Here is a 21,967-nt window from a genome sequence, read left to right on the forward strand (position 1 = left end):
ACAATAGGTTGTCTGCAAGCTGAGGAGCAAGGAAGCCAGTCCACGTCCCAAAATCTCAAAAGTAGGGAAGCCGACAGTGCAGCCTTCAGTTTGTGGTCAAAGACCCAAGACCCCCTGGCAAACAACTGGTGTAGGTCCAAGAGTCACAAAGCTGAAGAACTTGGAGTCCAGTGTTCGAGGACAGGAAGCATCCAGCACGGGAGAAAGATGGAGGCTGGAAGACTTAGCCAGTCTAGTCTTTCCACGTTCCTCTGCCAGCTTCTTTTCCTATCCGTGCGGGCAACTGATTAGATGGGCCCGCCCAGATTAAGGGTGGGTCTACCTCTCCCAGTTCACTGACTCAAATGTTAATCTCCTCTGGTAACACCCTCACAGGCATACCTAGGAACAATACTTTGCATCTTTCAATCCAGTCAAGTTGACACTTAATATTAACCATCACATTTCTATGGTCAGACTGAGTTGGACTAGGGTCTTTGCCCCCTTCTCCCAATTATGGCTTCCTGGAGGAGACAGTATGTTAGAGTTCTCTCAAAGGTCTGAGGAGATGGATCGGTCTGATGAAAAGTTGAACAGACGAAGGGTAAACAGAGCAACGTAGCAGGCTTATTTCTATGGGCTCAAACCAGCCAACATGAAATCCTTAATAGAAAGTTTAAACATTCAATGGGATAAATGAGTTTTAGAGTAAATATTCACAGTGTAGACCCTGTCTTCAAGGAACTTGCATTCTAAGTGGTGTTATAAATAAAGTTTCGGTGCTACAAAAGAAATAGCACTCAAATATAAAATTTTCTTTTTTTCTTCTCAGCAAGGCAATTTACTTCTATAGAAGGGTGCACCCTGGACAAGGCATGGTGGTACATGCCTGTAATCCCAGCACTTTGGGAGTCCAAGGCAGGCGGATCACGAGATCAGGAGATCAAGACCATCCTGGCTAACATGGTGAAACTCTGTCTACTAAAAATACAAAAAAATTAGCCAGGCATGGTGGTGGGGCCTGTAGTCCCAGCTACTTGGGAGGCTGAGGCAGGAGAATGGTGTGGACTTGGGAGGTGGAGCTTGCAGTGAGCTGAGATCGTGCCACTGCACTCCAGTCTGGGTGACAGAGCGACACTCCATCTGAAAACAAAAAACAAAAAACAAAAAACAAAAAACAAACGAAGGGTGTACCCTCACAGATGGAGCAGTGGTGAGTGCACAACTGGACAAAGGATGGGAAGGGGTTCTTATTCCTGACGCACGTGGCCCCTGCTGCTGTGTCATTCCCCTATTGGCTAAGGTTAGACTGCAAAGGCTAAACTAATTCCAACTGGCTAATTTAAAGAGAGCCCCGGGGTGAGTGGTTTGGCTGGAAAAATGGTTATGACAGAGCAGGAAATCGGAATGAGTCAGTGTGGAGCAGGTAATTGGAATAAGTCAGAGTGGAGCAGGTGATCGGAATGAGTCAGGGTGGAGCAGGTCATTGAAAAAGGTTGCTTTATGGAGAAGTTAAGTTTAAAAGTAAAGGGAAAGAATTGAACATATTGACATATTGATTCTTTGAAGAGAAATTTAGAACTTATATCTAACAGTGGGATAACAGTTAATTGAATAAAACATGAGTGTATCCTAAACAGTCAATCAGAGCCTGTTTTTCTTATCTCATCGTAAAAAAAAAAAAAAAAAAAAACTATAGCAAAAACAAATGTTAAGAGAAGAAACCCCCATATTAAGGGGAAAAACACAAAGTTTGAAGAGCAGAAAAACACCCAAACAAGCCTGCTCTCAGACAAAACTACTACCCTTCCTTTCTGAACAATAATGATTAGAGTCATACCATCACTATTTTGACTTAGGGCCATTAGGATTAATCCTCAAATATCCCAGGTCTCCTCATCTTTATATTTGCCTTGTATATCTTTGTTTTAATCCTTTATCTCAACTCTTGTAAACCTTATACTTTGTCCTCTGGAAATCAGAGTTGGTATTCGAGAAAATCCTACTTATCTTCAACAACTTTTCTTAATGTTTCCTTCATCTCCTTGTTTTAACTTAAATCTGGTTCTGTCCTAATCTGTGGCTCCCACTTTTTTTGTTTTGTTTGTTTGTTTGTTTTTGAGATGGAGTTTCACTCTTGTTGTCCAGGCTGGAGTGCAATGGTGCAATTTAGGATCACTGCAACCTCTGCCTTCCTGGTTCAAGTGATTCTCCTGCCTCAGCTTCCTGAGTAGCTAGGATTACAGGCGCGTGCCACCATGCTTGGCTAATTTTTTTGTATTTTTAGTAGAGACAGAGTTTCACCATGTTGTCCAGGCTGACCTCGAACTCCTGACCTCAGGTGATCCACCTGCCTCGGCCTCCCAAAGTGTTGGGATCACAGGCGTGAGCCACTGCACCCAGCCTAAAGGTTTTTTAAATGGTGATTTTTCTTCCTCTGACACACTGCAATTACTATTGATCCTGGAGTTAACATAGTGTTCTCCTTGTTCCTCCTTGCTAGTGGAGGACTATTCTCCTATCCTCCTCCTTCCAGCTTGGAAACTTAGGTCCTTAAATTATACTTCCCATTACCCCTTGTGATGGTAAAATTTATGTGTAACCTTCACTGGGCCAGGGGTTGCCCAGATAATTGATCAAACACTATTCTGTGTGTTTCTGTGAGGGTGTTTTTGTATGAGATTAACAGTTGAATCAGTAGATTGAGTAAAGCAGATTGTCTTCTCTAACGTGGGTGAACTTCATCCAATCAGCTGAAGACCTGACTAGAACAAAAAGGCTGACCTTCTCCTGCATGAGAGGGAATTCCTCCTGCCTGACTGCCTCCAAACTGGGACATTGGCTTTTTCCTGCCTTCAAACTTCTACTGAGACATCAGCTCTTCCTGGATCTCAAGTGCGCTGGCCTTTGGATGGGAACTACACCACTGGCTCTAAGTGGTTCTCAGGCCTTCAGACTCAAACTGGAACTACACCACCAACTCCTGGTTCTTCAGCTTGCTGCCTGCAGATTTTGGATCCTGTCAGCTTCCAGAATCATTTGAGTAAATTTTGTATAATCTCTTTCTCTATATACATTGCTCTCTCTCTATACACACACACACACACACCCTATTTACTCTGTTTCTCCAGAGAACCCTGACTAATTAACCTTATTGTTACAGTAATCGACTGACTTTCAGCTTATTCTCTCTCAATTATTGAGGATGTTTTGCTTTGTGGCATAATATTGCTCTTACCAATATCATTTATGTTTCAATTCTTGTTGATATCAATATCCAGGTGTATGATCCTTTCAACACCCTGGCCTCTCACTTCCTTTACCTTATCTTCAGTGTTATTTTCCTCATCAATTTTACCACTTGTTCCTATGGCCATAACTTATCATTATCAATAAATGCAATCCCTCCATAACGTCAATTTCAAACATCCCACTTGACCACTAACTCACTCCCTTTGGTACTCTGATAACAATTATTTTACCCAATGGAGACCTCCAATCTGATAACTCTTCTAACTTTTCTCTTTCACCTCTCTTCCCCTTCACAACCCAAATATGTTCTCACTTTCCTCCACACTGGGCTTAGAGTCCATGGTCCATCATTAAAATTACTCTCTCACATTATCTTCAACTCCCTTGGCTCGCTCTCTCGGTAATTACACCCATTTGACAAAATCCTAAGTCTAATTAAGTTGAACGTGATCAAAGAAAATCATACAGTCCTTCTAACTGGTCTTACTTGAAACTCAATATCACTAGCCTCAAGCGAGTCCTTAATGCTGCCTGTCAATTGTGCTATATTTGCCAATTCTATTAACATTCTCAGTGACTATTCTGTGCCTTCTCCTTTTTCAAAATTCAGATATCCACTCACTCCACGCTGCTTCCTGTTTACATGAGAAAATAAAAACAATCAAAAGAGATTTTCCTCCATCTGCTATTTCACCAACCGGCTTCCATGCCCATATATTCAGCATTTTTCCTGTTAATAAAGGTGAACTACCCATACTTCTAGCTAAAGCAGTTGAACTTAACCTCATCCCTACTCACCAGCACCAAGATAGCCCTCCTATAATTTTCTTCTTCCTATCCCATATTATTAAATTCTCCCTTTCTAGTGGGTCTTTCTCATAAACATAACCTGCTGATATTTCTCCCATCTCAAAACAAACAAACCAAACCAAATAGCTCTCTTGATTTCACTTTCTTCTCTGGCTGCTGTCCTATTTCTCTCTCCTCTTTACAGCAAAAGCCCTTGAAAAAATAGTCTACATTTGTTGATTTTGAGTTTTCTCCAAACTTTTTTATTAAAGGCTTTAAATCTTACCACTTTCCCCACCACCTTTTATAAAGGTTACTGTTATGGGCTGAATGGTGCCCCCGCCCCCCAATTTCCTATGTTAAAGTATTAATCCCTAGTACCTCAGAATGTGACTGTATTTGGAGATAGGCTTTTTAAAGGAGTGTTAAGTTAAAATGTGGCTGTTAAGGTGGGTTCTAATCCAATATGATCGGTGTCCTTATAAGAAAAGAAGTGGGGCACGCAGAGACACAAGGGTGCAGAGTCACAGGGGCAAGGACATGCGTGGACTCAGTAAGAAAACAGCTTGTCTGCCAGCCAAGGAGAGAGGCCCCAGAAAGACCCAAACCTATCAACATCTTGACCTCACACTTTCAGCATCCAGAAGTGTGAGCAAAGAAATTTATTTTGTTTAAGCCACCCAGTCTGTAGTATAGTGTTGTGGCAGCCCTAGAAAACTAATATACTTACTGGTGACCTCCATGTTGCTAACCCTAAGGCCCATTCTCAGTCTTCATGTAACTTGACACATCAGCAGTATTTAATATGTTTAATTACTTCCTCTCCCTTGATATAATATCTTCATTTTGCTTTAAGGGCACTATAATTTCTTCATTTTCCTCATACCTCACTGGTTTTTCCTCCTCAGTGTCCTTTGATGACTTCCTCCTTCACTTCCCCAATTCTAAACTTTGGACTACTCCAGGGATCAGCCTTTGGACCTTCTATACATTATTCGTCATTTCCATTAGTGCCACTCTGCTCTGAGACACCATTCTTTGCCTGGATAATAGCAATATTTTCCTAAATTGATTCCCTGCCTCCACACTTGCCTGTTTACAGTCTGTTAGCCACATAGCAGCTAGAGTAACCTTTTTAAAGGATTGTGTTAACTTTCTCCTCAAAGCTCTCTAGTGATTCCTCTATCAGATAAAAGCTTTCTCACAAGGTCCTCGTGATCTTGCTCCTACCTACCTCTTTAACTTATGCCATGGCTCTCCTTTCCCTTCATTCTATTCAGCTCCATTGGCCTCTTTGCTTTTCCTTGACCATACCACACATGCTTCCAGCAGAAGATATTTATGTTTGCTTCATTTTGCCTGGAATAAACTTTGCCCAGACATTTGCAAGTCTCTCTCCCTAACTTCTTTCAGGATCCTGCTCAAATGTCACCTGCTCAGACAGGTCTTCCCTGGCTATCCTGTTTAAAATCTGAATGCCCCTAGCAGCACTCATGACTCTAGTTCCCTGCTTTCCCCTACAGCATTTAACATCATCTAGCATAAATTGTGCTTTAGTTACTGTACCTACTTACCACTCATGCTGAATAGAAGCTTCATGAAGACGTGAATTTTTGTCTGTTTTGTTCACTATTGTGTGCCTAGCTCCTAAGACAGGGCCTGACAGAACTTTGGGGCTAATGATAGTGTTTGTTGAATGAATCACCAAATTATAGTACGAGCTCAAAATTTCATGGTTTTTCTTTCAATAGCACTTGATGAAAGAGTAAGTTATTGAGAAATAAAAAAAAACCTCTCAAAAACATTTGGAATTCAAAGGAAGAGGATGTTGGAAACCACGGATAGAAGTCAAATCCTATAACTGCTGATTTCTGACTGTGATCATATTTCTGAATGTGTCTTAAAGTTTTTATATTAAAAGCACACCGGTTTGAATAGTGTCCACTTTGGTGAAAATTTTGGAGTTTCTTGAGCTTTTCTCCAGCTAAAAAGGATACTGAATATTGTATGTGTGAAAATGGTGTTGTGAAACGTGTGAGGAAAGAGGGGCTGCTGGAGGCTGAGACATTAAAATATCGCCCACTGAAACAGTATATTTTGCCAGCTGCTTATTACTAACGTGATTTTTCTGTATCCTTAAAAGCATTTGTTTTGAAGTACACATGGCATTATAATTGCCCAGTGTCCAAATAAAGCCTTCCAAAGCATAATTGTTACTAAGGAAAGTCCATGAAACCTGTTAAAAAATATAAATATGAAAGCTTCTTTCTTTTTGCCTAGGCGCTATGTTACCAGTAAAACCAAAGCCTTGGAAACCATTTCTTTGTCTTTCTAGATTGTTTACTTCATCCCTTTGTCTTATGTGCTTTATGAGATTTAGGATATTTTCTTCCTGTTGTATCAGTGAGGTTTCTTTCCTTTTTCAATTTTTATGAGGACTTGTCAAATGATTCTTTGGCTTAGTACGTAGCATAGTGGTTGGCACATTGTAGACCCGCAATAAATTTTGAATGAGTATAAAAGTATTCAATTTTTAAAATTCAGTCCCCTTTGCCTGAGTTTCTCAAAGGGCAATTTGTGAAACACCTGCATCAGTATCACCAGGATGCTTTTTTTTTTTTAAGAAAAAATACTGATTCCTGTAGTCTGTTCACAATTTACTAAACAGCATGGAATCACTGAAATTTGAGAGAAGTTATTTTAAGCTGCTACTGTTTGTCACACTGTGATATGTGCTACAATAGACAACTGAGCTACTCTATATCTTGTGAAGGAGCTCACCATCCAGTGAGGAACCGTGAACAGACAACAATTAAACACATACCTAAATACAGCATGTGGTTAATGCCATGAAGTGAATCGACATGGTGCTTTAATAAACAATAATAGGATAACTTACTTTCAAATTGGCAGTCAGGAAAGGTCTCTGGATAGTGACATTTAAGTTGTCACATGAAGGTATTTAAAGCCATATGACACTCCTGCATTTACGGGTTGAGAAGTAAGGGAGGAAGATGATCCAGTAAAAGAGACTGTTTAGGAGCCGCCAGGGAGAAAGGAGGAAAATTAGACAGATGTAGTATCCAAAAGTCAGAAGAATGTGTTTCAAGAGAGGGAGAGTCAGCAAGTGTTTCAAATACTTCTGATAGATCTAACAAGTTAAGAAAAAAAAAATATTAATTGGATTTTACAATAGGGAATTCTCTGTGATCTTAACAAAAGCAGTTTCATTATAGGTGGTGAGTATCAAAAGCAGATTTGGAGGATACAGAAATATAAGCAGAAGGTGAGGAGTTGGACTCAGCAGATATAGACAACATGGCTGCAAATGCAGAGAGAAATACTTCTTAGAAGCATGCTTACAGTCTTGTGGGAAAGAGCCAGCTGAAAGGGAGAGAGAAAAGCAGAGAGTTTAGAGTTTGGAAAGGAAGAAAACATTGAGGAATTAGTCAAATTCATAAATATACAAAGTACTGATGTGATAGACCAGATAATGATGGAAGACTCCAAAGTTACAGACATTTTAGAGATTATTGAGATGGTTATTCCCAGGAGCTATGCAAAAGAGAATGAAAGCTGCTGCAGCTGCTGGCACATGAGAGCAAGCCCAGATCCTGCTGCCACTGCCCCAACAAACCGCGTTGGCCAGTACCTGCTATCAGAGTGTTGTGGCCAGCAGTCTGGGAACGCCTTGGTCCCTCTAGCACAGAAGGTTGCTGTCATTGAGGGGGCCAGCGAATAAAGCTGGGAGAACGGTACTAGCTTCTCCCCACAGTTAGAGCATGCAGCCCAGGGTACTGAGCTGAGCCTTGGCCCCCTTAAAATCTTCCAGAAATGAAGTCAGTCAACTAACCTTACTTTAAACTACAAATAAACCCCCAAGGGCATCAAAGAAGATAAAAGCAAAACAACAACAACAACGACAACAACAACAACAACAACAACAAAAAAACCCATCCAATGAACAGCAACTTCAAAGACTAAAGGAGCATCAGCCCACACAGATGAAAAAGAACCAGTGCAAGAACTCTGGCATGATTCTTTTTTTTTTTTTTTAAATTTGAGACAGAGTCTCACTTTGTCTCTTAGTATGGTGCACAATGGTGCGATCATGGCTCACTGCAGCCTCCACCGCCCAGGCCCAAATGATCCTCCCACCTCAGCCTTCCAAGTAGCTGGGAACATAGGCATGCACCACCACGCCTGGCTAAATTTTTTTGTACTTTTTGTAGAGACAGGGTTATACCATGTTGCCCAGGCTGGCACCCTGAGATCAAGCAATCTGCCTGCCTCAGCCTCCAACAGTTCTGGGATTACAGGCATGAGCCACCACGCCCAGCCAGCAATGGCTCTTAACCAGGCTGAAATGGCTGAAATAACAGATGTGGAATTCAGAATATGGAGAGGAATGAAGATCATTGACATTCAGGAGAAAGTCGAAACCTAATCCAAGAAACCTAAGGAATATAATAAAATGATACAGGAGCTGAAAGATAAAGTGGCCATTTTAAGAAAAAACAAACTGGGCCGGGCGTGGTGGCTCAAGCCTGTAATCCCAGCACTTTGGGAGGCCGAGACGGGTGGATCACGAGGTCAGGAGATCGAGACCATCCTGGCTAACACGGTGAAACCCCGTCTCTACTAAGAAATACAAAAAACTAGCCGGGCGAGGTGGCGGGCGCCTGTAGTCCCAGCTACTCGGGAGGCTGAGGCCGGAGAATGGCGTGAACCCGGGAGGCGGAGCTTGCAGTGAGCTGAGATCCGGCCACTGCACTCTAGCCTGGGCTACAGAGCGAGACTCCGTCTCAAAAAAAAAAAAAGAGAAAAAAAAAGAAAAAACAGACTGGCCTGAAAAACTGACTACAAGAATTTGATAATACAATTTCAAGTATTAACAGCAGAACAGACCAAGCTGAGAAAAGATCTCCGAACTCAAAGACACATTCTCCAAATTAAGTCAGCCAGACAAAAATGAAGAAAAAAGAATGAACAAAACCTCCAAGAAATATGGGATTGTGTAAAGAGACCAAGTTTATGACTTCTTGGTATCTCTGAAAGAGAGGGAGAGTAAGCAAGCAACTTGGAACACGTATTTCAGGATATTGTCCATGAAAATTTCCCCAACCTCGCTAAAGAGGCCAGCATTCAAATTCGGGAAATACAGAAAAGCCCTGCAAGATACTATACAAGATGACCATCCTCAAGACATAGAGTCATTAGATTCTCCAAGGTTGAAATGAAAGAAAAAAAATGTTAAAGTCAGCTAGAGAGAAGGGGCAGGTCACCTACAAAGGGAACCCCAAAAGGACAAAAGCAGACCTGTCAGCAGAAACCCTAGAAGCCGGAAGAGATTAAGGACCTATATACAGCATTCTTAAAGAAAATAAATTCCAACCAAGAATTACATATCCAGCCAAACAAAGTTTTATAGGCAAAGGAAAAATAAGATCCTTTTTAGACAAGCAAATGCTAAGGGAATTCATTACCAAGAGACCTGCCTTAAGAGAGGTCCTTAAGAGACTGCTGGCCGGGCGCGGTGGCTCAAGCCTGTAATCCCAGCACTTTGGGAGGCCGAGACGGGCGGATCACGAGGTCAGGAGATCGAGACCATCCTGGCTAACACGGTGAAACCCCGTCTCTACTAAAAAATACAAAAAACTAGCCGGGCGAGGTGGCGGGCGCCTGTAGTCCCAGCTACTCGGGAGGCTGAGGCAGGAGAATGGCATAAACCCGGGAGGCGGAGCTTGCAGTGAGCTGAGATCCGGCCACTGCACTCCAGCCTGGGCGGCAGAGCGAGACTCCGTCTCAAAAAAAAAAAAAAAAAAAAAAAAAGAGACTGCTAAATAGGAAAATGAAATACCATTACCAGCCTTCACAAAAACACATATAAGTACATAGACCATTGACACTGTAAAGCAACCACATAATCAACCAGCTAATACCACGATGTCAGGATCAAATACACATATATCAATATTAACCTTGAATGCAAATGGACTAAAGGTCCCCAATTAAAAGGAATAAAGTGGCAAGTTGGATCAATAAGAAAGACCCAACTGTATGCTGTCCTTAATAGATCCACCTCACATGGAATGACATAAATAGGCTCAAAGTAGAGGGATGGGTAAAAATCTACCAAGCAAATGACAAACAGAAAAAAAGAAGGGATTTGTATTCTAATTTCAGACAAAACAGAATTTAAACCAACAAAGATAAAAGAAATATAAAGAAGGGCATTACATAATAGTAAAGGGCTCAATTCGACAAGAAGATCCAACTATCATAAATATAATATGCACCCAATACAGGAGCACTCAGATTCATAAAACAGGTTTGTAGAGACCTGTGAAGAGACTTAGATAACCACACAATTAATAGTGTGAGACTTCAACAACACCCCACTCACAGTATTAGACAGATCATTGAGGCAGCAGTCTAACAAAGAACCCAACATTTGAGCAAATGGATCTAACAAACATCTATAGGAACCTCCACTCCCAAAAGACAGAATATATGTTGTTCTCATCTGCACATGCATATACTCTAAAATCAACCACACAATTGTCCATAAAACAATTGTCAGTAAATTCCAAAAAAACTGAAACCATACCAACCACAATCTCAGACCACAGCACAGTAAAACTAGAAATCAACAACAGGAATATATCTCCATATCATACAATTAAATGGAAATTAACCTGATCCTCAATGGCTCCTGAGTAAACAATAACATTAAAGCATAAATCAAGAAATTATTTGAAACAAATGAGAACAAACATGCAACATACAAGAATCTCTGGGACACAGATAAAGCAGCCTTAGAGGAAAGTTTATTATGCTAAACATCCCATCAAAAAGTTAGGAAGATCTCCAATTCACATTCTAACATCACACCTTGAACAACTAGAAAAATAAGAGCAAACCAACCCCAAGGCTAGCAGAAGAGAAGAAATAACCAAAATTAGAGCTGAATGGAAATAAATTGCTACATGAAAAACCATAAAAAACATAAGCCAGTCCAAAAGTTTGGTTTTTGAAAATATAAATAAGATTGATTGCTAACTAGAATAATAAAGAAGAAAAGAGAGAAGATACAAATACACAATCTGAAATGACAACAGGTACATTACCACCAACCCCACAGAAGTACAAAAAGTCCCCAGTGACTGGCTGGGCATGATGGCTCATGCCTGTAATCGCAGCACTTTGGGAGCCTGAGGCAGGCAGATCCCCTGAGGTCAGGAGTTCGAGACCAGCCTGACCAACATGGGGAAACCCCATCTCTACTAAAAATACAAAATTAGCCAAGCATGGTGGCATATGCCTGTAATCCCAGCTAGTCAGGAGGCTGAGCCAGGAGAATCGCTGGAACCCGGGAGACAGAGTTCGCAGTGAACCGAGATTGTGCCACTGCACTTCAGTCTGGGCAACAAGAGCGAAACTCCGTCTCAAAAAAAAAAAAAAAAAGAAAAAAAAAAAGCCCCAGTGACTGTTACAAATATGTCTATGCACACAAACTAGCAAATGTGCAAGAAATAGATAAATTCCCAGAAACATACAATCCCAAGATCGAACCAGAAAGAAATTTAAACCCTGAACCGATCAACAATGTATTCCAAAATTGAATCAGCAATAAAACCCTAGCAAACAGAAAAAGCTCAGGATCAAACAGATTCACAACCAAATTCTACCAGATGTATAAAGAAGAGCTGATACCATTCTTACTGAAACTATTCCAAAACATTGAGGAGGAGAGACTCCTTCCAAACTTATTCTATTAAGCCAACATCATTCTGATACCAAAACTTGGCAGAGACACAGTAAAAAAAAAAAAAAAAAGAAAACTTCAGGGCAACATCCTTGAGGAATATAGATACAAAAGTCCTCTACAAAATCTAGCAAATTGAATCCAGCAGCACATCAGAAAGCTGATCCGCCATGATCAAGTAGGTTTTACTCCCAGGATGCAAGGTTGATTCAATATACACAAATCAATAAATATCAATCATCACATAAAAAGGACTAAAAATAAAAACCACATGATTATCTCAATAGATGGAGAAGGGATTTTCAATAAAATTCAGTACCCCTCCATGTTAATAAGCCTCAACAAACTACGCATTGAAGGAATATACTTTAAAATAGTAAGAGCCATCTAGGACAAACCCACAGGCAACCTCATACTTCATGGGCAAGAGCTGGAAGCATTTTCCTTGAGAACTGGAAAAAGACAAGGATGCCCATTTTTGCCATGCCTTTTTAACACAGTACTAGAAGTCCTAGCCAGAGCAATCAGGGAAGAGAAAGAAATAAAAGGTATCAAAATAGGAAGAGAGGAAGTTAAACTATCTCTGTTGGCAGACAATATGGTTTTTTTGTTGTTGTTGTTGTTTTTTTTTTTTTTTTTGAGACGGAGTCTCGCTCTGTCGCCCAGCCCAGGCTGGAGTGCAGTGGCGCGATCTCGGCTCACTGCAAGCTCCGCCTCCCGGGTTCACGCCATTCTCCTGCCTCAGCCTCCCGAGTAGCTGGGACTACAGGCGCCCACAACCGCGCCCGGCTAATTTTTTGTATTTTTAGTAGAGACGGGGTTTCACCGTGGTCTCGATCTCCTGACCTTGTGATCCGCCCGCCTCGGCCTCCCAAAGTGCTGGGATTACAGGCATGAGCCACCGCGCCCGGCCGACAATATGGTTTTATACATATAAAACCCCAAGGTCTCTGCCCAAATGCTTCTAGATCAGATAAATTCAGCAAAGTTTCAGAATACAAAAATAAATACACAAAAATCAGTAGCATTTTTACACACTGACAATGTCCAAGCTTGGAGCCAAAACAAGAACACAATTCCATTTACAATAGGCACAAGAAGAATAAAATAATTAGGAATACAGCTACCCCGGGGGGTGAAAGATCTCTACAATGAGAGTTACAAAATAGTGCTCAAATAAATCAGGGGTGACAAAAACAAATGAAAAATCATTCTATGCTCATGGATAGGAAGAATCAATATTGTAAAATGTCCATATTGCCCAAAGCAATGTACAGATTCAGTGCTATTTCTATCAAACTACCAATGACATTTTTCACAGAATTAGGACAAAAAAGCTATTTTAAAATTCATATTGAACCAAAAACAGCCCTAATAGCCAAAGCAATACTAAGCAAAAAGAACAAACCTGGCCAGGTGCGGTGGCTCACACCTGTAATCCCACCACTTTGAGAGGCTGAGGTGGGCAGATCATGAGGTCAGGAGTTCGAGACCAGCCTGGTCAACATGGTGAAACCCCATCTCCACTAGAAATACAAAAAATTAGCCAGGCATGGTGGCATGCACCTGCAGTCCCAGCTATTAGGGAGGTTGAGGCAGGAGAATTGCTTAAATCCTGCAGGCAGAGGTTGCAGTGAGCCGAGATCACGCCACTGCACTCCAGCCTGGGCAACAGAGAGAGATTCCATCTCAAAAAAAAAAAAAAAAAAAAAAAAAAGAACAAATCTGAAGGCATCATAATACTTGACTTCCAACTACTATACTACAAGTCTACAGTTACCAAAACAGCATGATATTGGTACAAAAACAGACACATAGACCAAAGGAACAGAACCAAAAGTCCGTAAATATAGCTGCACACCTATAACCATCTGATCTTCAACAAAGTTGACAGAAACAAGCAATGGGGAGAGAGGACTCTCTATACAATAAATGGCCCTGGGATAACTGGTTACCCATATGCAGAATATTGAAACAGAACCCATTCCTTACATCATGCACAAAATCAACTCAAGATGGATTAAACAATTACATGTGAAATCCAAAATAGAAACACCCTGGGAGATAACCTAGGAAATACCATTCTGGACATAGGAGCTAGCAAGGATTTCATGATGAAGAGGCCAAAAGCAATTGCAACAACAACAACAACAAAATGACAAATAAGACCTAATTAAGCTAAAGAGCTTCTGAACAGCAAAAGGAGCTATTAAAAGAGTAAACAGACAACTTACAGAATATTTACAAACTATCCATCTGACAAAAGCTTAATATCCAGAATTTATAAGGAACTTAAACAAATTTACAAGAAAAAAGAAAACCTTATTAAAAAGTGGGCAAAGGACACAAACATACAGCTTTCAAAAGAACATATACGTCAGCCCAACAAGTATATGAAAAAATGCTCAACATCATTGATCCTCAGAGAATTGTAAATCAAAACCACAATGCGATATCATCTCATACAACTAAGAATTGCTACCATTAAAAAGTGAAAAAACAGCCCAGGCACGGTGACTCAAACCTGTAATCCCAGTACTTTGGGAGGCCGAGGCGTGCAGATCACCTGAAGTCTGGGGTTCGAGACCAGCCTGACCAACCTGGAGAAACCCTATCTCTATTGAAAATACAAAATTAGTTGGGTGTGGTGGCATATGCCTGTAATCCCAGCTACTGAGGCAGGAGAATCGCTTGAACTGGGAGGCGGAGGTTGCGATGAGCCAAGATCGCACCATTGCACTCCAGCCTGGGCAACAAAAGCGAAAAAAAAAAAAAAAAAAAAAAAAAAAACAAAAACCAAAAAACAAAAAAACTGAAAAAATAACAGATGCTGACAAGGTTGAAGAGAAAAGGAAACACTTATACACTGTTGGTGGGAATGTATATTAGTTCAATGCAATCATTGTGGAAAGCAGTGTGGTGATCCCTCAAAGAGCTAAAAACAGAACTACCATTAGACCCAGCAATCCCATTACTGGGTATATACCCAAAGGAATACAAATTGTTCTATTATAAAGATACCTGCACACATATGTTCCTTGCAGCACTATTCATAATGCCAAAGACATGGAATCAACCTAATGCCCATCAACGTTAGACTGGATAAAGAAAATGGGGTACATCATGGAATATTACACAGCCATGAAAAAGAATGAGCTCATGTCCTTTGAAGCCACATGGATGGAGCTGGAGGCCATTATGCTAAGCCAACTAATGTAGGAACAGCAAACCAAATACCCCCATTTTTAGTTATAAGAGGGGGCTAAACATTGAGTACACATGGATACAAAGAAGGGAGTAATAGATATTGACCCCTACTTGAGGATGGAGGGTAAGAGAAGGTGAGAGTGAGGATTGACAAACTACCTATTGGGTGCTATACTTATTATCTGGGTGATGAAATAATCTGTACACAAAACCCCTGTGACAGGCAAATTACCTACAAAAGAAATCTGCACTTGTACCCCTGAACCTAAAATAAAGTAAAAAAAAAATTCTATTTTGTAAGTATAGTGTTAAAAAACAACAAAAAAGATTGAAGCTATCCAGAATTTATTTTTTCTTTTCTTTTCTTTCTTTCTTTTTCTTTTTTCTTTTTTTTTTTTTTTTTTTTTGAGACAGAGTTTCCATCTGTTGTCCAGGCTGGAGTGCAGTGGTGTAATCTTGGCCCACTGCCACCTCTGCCTCCCAGGTTCAAATGATTCTCCTGCCTCAGCCTCCTGAGTAGCTGGGATTACAGGTGCCCGCCACCTCACCTGGCTAATTTTTGTATTTTTAATAGAGATGAGTTTTCACCACGTTGGCCAGGCTGGTCTCGAACGCCAGACCTCAAATGATCCACTGGCCTCGGCCTCCCAAAGTGCTGGGATTACAGGCATGAGCCACCGCACTCGGCCCATAATTTCATCGTTGCATTAAATATTTATTTGTCGTTTCTTCATGTAGAACCAGTATAATTCTAGCTATTACTATTCCATCTATCAAGATTTCTTTCTTTATACACGTTCATTAAGGTAAATGTGACAATAATACTATACGTGTATTTTTAAAAGATTCTTTTTACTCAGTAATATGCCAACCCCATAAATAGAAACCTACATATGGATTTAATGACTGCATGGTAAATTATGGTATGGCAATTAATTTAACCAATTCCCTGGTGATTTAGTGATATACCTATAGACTGCTTTCTACGTTTTTCTGTGTCATCTATTGTTTATTGTCTAATAAACAGACATTTCTCCTTGTCCATCTTTCTTGAGGCAGAGTGCATCTACACCCTTCAAATTCATAACTGATGTTGCAAAGCCGATATATTCGTCCTCCCTAGCCTCTTTTGACATGTGGCCAGTTGTATCAGTTATAGAGATATGTAAGGAAATGTTTTCTGCATGGCTTCTAGGAAAGATTTCCTTCCTTAATTAGTAGATAGAAGCTCACAAGGAGCTATTTCTCACTGCTCTGGCTGCTGACTATTGCTGTGCCTTTGGATGCAGTTGCATAAGGATGTGATGTCTAAAACTATGGCAGCCCCCTTATGTCCATGAGGCAATAACCTGAAGACTAAAGTCAACTTTGAGTTTTTTTTTTTTTTGAGATGAAGTCTAGCTCTGTCACCTAAGCTGCAGTGCAGTGGTGTGATCTCGGTTCACTGCAACCTCCTGGGTTCCAGCAATTCTTCTGCCTCAGCCTCCCAAGTAGCTGGGATTATAGGTGCCTGCCACCATGCCTGGCTAATTTTTGTATTTTTAGTAGAGACGGGGTTTCACTGTGTTAGCCAGGTTGGTCTTGAACTCCTGACCTCATGATCTGCCTGCCTCGGACTCCCAAAGTGCTAGGATTACAAGCGTGAGCCACTGTGCCTGGCCAACTCTGAGTTTTATAGAGCAAAATAGAAAGCCCCTGACTCGTCTTTGATCCATTTTAGCAACCTTTGGCCCTCCTGCCTCCACAATATGTACATTATTTTATGAGAAAATAAAACTTAATTTTGAAGGTTACTGGGCATTTGTCTTACTACTGTGAGAAATGGGAAAGTTCTGCTTCAAAGATTATAAAAAGTCACAATTTTTTACCATAAGATTGTTATGCACTATTAGTATATATATATTCCAAATCAGCTGTCCTAGCTTGCTCTGGCATGCCTGGACAGAACTAGACAAGCCCCAGCCCATAGAGAATGCCATTCCTTATTTGGAGATGCCTTTCCTTAATTATCCCTGGGCAACTTCCTTTTCTTTCTTTGTTCTGTTCCCCTTACCCAGTTAAAAAGGTTTTAAACGAACAGCCAATCGGATAAAGTGTAAAGTGTAAGTTCCTATTGCAGCCAATGGAAACTGAACATAGCAGTAGGATAGACACATCAGGTTATAAATAACTCCGTCTCCTTTGTTTGGTGTGCTCTCATGGCTGGACAGTTACTGAGTAGCACCCTTTCTGCAGAAAGTAAAACTCGCCTTGCTGAGAGATCATTTGTTCCCCTCGTTAATTCTTTTTTGCGACACCAAGAACTTAATTCACAACACTACTAAAGCATCCATATTTGCTTTTAAAAACAATACTATATTAATTATCTTTCTACATATGTATTTGCACATTCACCTTTATTTCTATTACTTAAAGTCCTAAAAGTTGAATTATAGGTTCATGGATATGAGCATTTTAACTTTTGATACAAATTTTCCAAGTGACCATTACTCAATTACATTCCCACCAACAGTATATGAGTATATCTATTTCCTTACACTTTTATCAGTACTGGTTATTATAAATCTTTAAACTATTTTCAAATGCGCTAGAAAGATAAATTATTATGGAAACATGCTTAACTTAGTGGATAAAGAGTAGGCTCTGAAATCAGACTACGTGGGCTCAAATCTTGGCTTTTCCTATTTACTGGGCCGGTGGCCCTAAGCCATTCCTTAATCTCTCTTTGTCTTTGTCTCCTTAGTTTGCTCTCTTCCATTCATTCTCACTCACCACCTATAACCAAGTCTGCCTGCGAGTATAATGTTGTATAGATTGTGGAAAGAGGTAGCTAATTATTCTACCCCGGGGCATTGAAGCTGATATTAGTGTGACCATAAACTTCAATGTACAAACCAGGATACTCTGGAGAGTAAAATGAGCTCAGTGAATGCGTGAGGGAGCAGCTCCATATTGGAACCCTGACAACCTCGCATGTCTCCCCATAGGCTATATAGGCAAGGCTCAAGGCTCGTGTAAAATGTGGATATCAATAGTACCTATTTCATAGGTTAGTGTGAGGGTTCAATTGGCAATTAGTGCTTAGCAGACAGGAAAACGTTCAATACAGGCTAATTATTGTCTATTATTTTTATTAGAATTTCTTGGATACTAGTTTATTTGTAGATCGGTATGTTTATTTTCCACTATTATTTATTTTGAGGGGAATTTTCTTTTCATGTTCTTTGCCCAGTAATGTCCTGTTGCGTTTATCTTGTTATTGGTTTCAAAACCTTAAACTTAGTCTCCCTATATGCAAAACAAAGAGGTTATATCAGCTAGTCTTTAAAGGTATTTCTAGCTTGTACTTCATATTTCCAAGTGTCTTGAAGGCAGAACCATATTGGTGAGAGGGACCTGGACACCTAAGAGTTCTTTTGGGGGATACATGTGATAATTTAATACATTTATACAATTCGTAAAGATCAAATCACTATACTTAGGATATCCATTGCCTTAAATATTTGTTTTTTCTTCACACTAGAACCAGTACAATTCTAGCTAATTTTTAAATATACAATAGATTATTGTAAACTATTGTCACCCTACTGATCTAACACTAGGTCTTATTTCTTCTATCAAACCATATATTTATACCCATTTCTTATAAAGCTGCTTGACATTGTAGTTTATGAGACATCTGCACTTATAAATCTGCTTTTTTGTTAAGCAATATTATAATATTCTACATATTTTTAGAATAAATAATACAATATTTATTCTCAAGTGCTTAGAAGAAAATGTTTTTAACATCTTGAATTAGTTTAGTGACTTCTTCAAGGCCAGCGGTTTTTGTCTTGAGATTCAGTTTTTATTTGCAAAAGAGTGGTATCAAATTATACATTTAAACCTGATGAAAGTAACTTTTCCTCCTAGAATGTCCTGGGTAATAGATTTACTGCCAAATTGTCTCCCTGTAATTAGTAATGGCATTAGCAGAAGTAACCTACATGAGTGAGGTAAACAACATGAGATCAAGACTAGCAATAATCCTTCTGCTTTGAGTTTAGGTTATGACACATTTTCGAGACAGCAACAGAAATTACATAAGTTTATTGTTTATTTTTCCTACAGATTCTCTATGGGACACATCTTGCATGTATCAAATCTTCCTCAAATTTTAATTAAGACCTCTATCACCTATAGTCATTAACTAAGCTCACTTACAGAGTTGAAGGAGAAGCATGGATTTTGATACTTAGGGATTCCTGGAGAAGATGTGATCTCTGTTCTCATGGGGAAATTAGGACATGCTGTCCACTTTGAGACACATTTCTAGACCTCAAAGTGGCACCATGGTGCTAGGGTTGAAGTAAGTTAACCTTTCTGAGTCTCACTTCTCTCAAATGAGAAAACTGCTATGAAGTAGGCATTATTATCATTTTGACATCTCCTGCCAAACTTTTCCTTGTAAAAATGTTTTCTTCCAGCTGGGCGTGGTGGCTCACGCCTGTAACCCCAGCACTTTGGGAGGCCGAGGTGGATGGATCACCTGAGGTCAGGAGTTTGAGACCAGCCTGGCCAACATGATGAAATCCCATCTCTACTAAAAATACAAAAATTAGCTGAGCGTGGTGGCGGGCGCCTATAATCCCAGCTACTTGGGAGACTGAGACAAAAGAATCGCTTGAACCCAGGAGGCGGAGGTTGCAGTGAGCCGAGATTGCTGCCATGCACTCCAGCCTGGGCAACAAAGAGCAAAACTCTGTTTCAAGAAAAGAAAAAAAGTTTTCTTCCTTTTACATACAACATTCTGTTGTGATGACTCTGTTTCCTCTAGTAACAGTGGCTGGTGCCAGGTCAAAAAATCCCCTAACCTACACCAGTAAAACTGGTTTGTTTGATCCAAGTTCAAACCTTCACTTGGTTTCTGATTGTGTGTTTTTGGTTTAATTGCTCTGGAATTGAGAGGACATGATAATGAGCTCATTCTGTCACCTTAGTTGTTTGGGGTGTCTCAGGAAAGTGAATATTGGAAGATATAATAATACAAATAAAAGCTACTGCATATTGAGTGCTTACTATGTCTTAATCACTTTATACATCTTCTTCCATTTTATCACCATAACAACACATTGAGCCTATTATCATTATTATTGCCTGACAGTGGTTACAGTGTCTGTTGAATAAAGGAATGAATCAACATTCAAGAGATTAAATAACTTTCCCAAGGTCCCACAGATCTTAAAAGGCATTCTGTTGAACCCTAAGTCTGTACTGTTTAAGTGTTACATGCATAGTCTGTTTTAAGGAAGATTTTGAGGAATGACAGTCTCCCAAGCACTTATACACTTGGCACCATGACATTTTACATTTATTGTTACTTTGATCTTTATATGGCTTCTCATTTATTAATTATTCAAATGTTTTTCATATATATATATATATTCATTGAGCACCTACCGTGTGTTAGGTGTATTTTAGGCACTAGGCACACTCTAGTGAAAAAGATAAACAAGGGAATCCTTTTACTGTTAATTTTTCAGGACATTTTGCCATTTAAACTGTGCCCCCTAGGTTCCGAGGAATATATGGCAAATCCATATATATTCAATACCATTTATGTCTCTCAATTTTCTGTGCATACTGGACATTCAAACGTTTGTTGAACAATATGATGATGTTATAGAAAAAAAAAAACACTAGGTTGGGAGCTAAGGTCTGGCTCTTGCATTTACTACCCCCCTTACTTTACCCAAGTCACTCAGTTATATGAACCTCAATTTCCACTTCTTGAAATAGGAACAATAAATCCTCCCTCACTAACTCATGGAATCTTATTATGAAGATCAATGAGCTGATGAAGCATAAGTGATTTTTAAGGTTTCAGATTCTGCAAATTTCTACTATTCCTGTTATTGTCATTCTTAACAGACTGGATAAGCACTAGAAAGTTATTTTCAACTCGGAAGGGAAGGCAGTTGCAGAAAATAGAAAGTAAGGCTAAGAAATTAAAGTTAACATGTGGCTTTGGACTTCCTATCATTCTAGTTACTGTCTTTTGAGCTCCCTTTAACTTTTAAAAATATTTTCAATATGTTATACTAACAGCAACTGGCACTAAAGGTTTAAAATACTAGAACGAGGGACAAAAACTATCTGGGTGCTGTGGCACGTGCCTGTAATCCCAGCTACTTTTGGAGGCTGAGGCAGAAGAATTGCTTCAGCCCGGGAGGCGGAGGTTGCAGTGAGCTGAGATTGCACCATTGCACTCCAGCCTCGGCGACAGAGTGAGACTCTATCTCAAAGAAAAATAAAATAAAATAAAAAACTAGAATGTGCCTGAAAAAAAATTATAGTGTTGAGACTTCTCAGTTATAGGGGTTAGAAAGACCACAGTTTAAGGCTTTATCTCTTGTCTTTATGCTCACTCAAAATACAAATACTGAGGAATATAAGAAAGAAGTAACTGGGAGAATATAGCTAAGTGGCTCAGTATTTTAGCTAGTGTTTAGTGCATAAATGGAGAGATAAAAATAAAGGCCCCTGGCCGGGGGTGGTGGCTCACGCTTATCATCCTAGCACTTTGGGAGGCTGAGGTGGGTTTATCACCTGAGGTCACAAATTCGAGACCAGCCTGGCCATCATGGAGAAACCCCATCTCTGCTAAAAATACAAAAATTAGCTGGGCATGGTGGCAGGTGCCTGTAATCCCTGCTCCTTGGGAGGCTGAGACAGGAGAATCCCTTGAACCCAGGAGGCAGAGGCTGCAGTGAGCCAAGATCGTGCCACTGCACTCCAGCCTGGGCCACATAGTGAGACTCTGTCTCAAAATAAATAAATAAATAAATAAAAAATAAAAAGCTCCTAGGTCTTCGTGAGTTTTCTTCTTGGAGAAGTTTCAAATCACTTATATTTGCTGCATGTGCTGATTATTGTTCATGACAATTCCCTCAGATAATGGAAAGGTATAGTGATAGCAGCAAAGACAGG

The sequence above is a fragment of the Macaca fascicularis genome, chromosome X (assembly GCF_037993035.2).
Source record: "Macaca fascicularis isolate 582-1 chromosome X, T2T-MFA8v1.1".
NCBI lineage: Eukaryota > Metazoa > Chordata > Mammalia > Primates > Cercopithecidae > Macaca > Macaca fascicularis.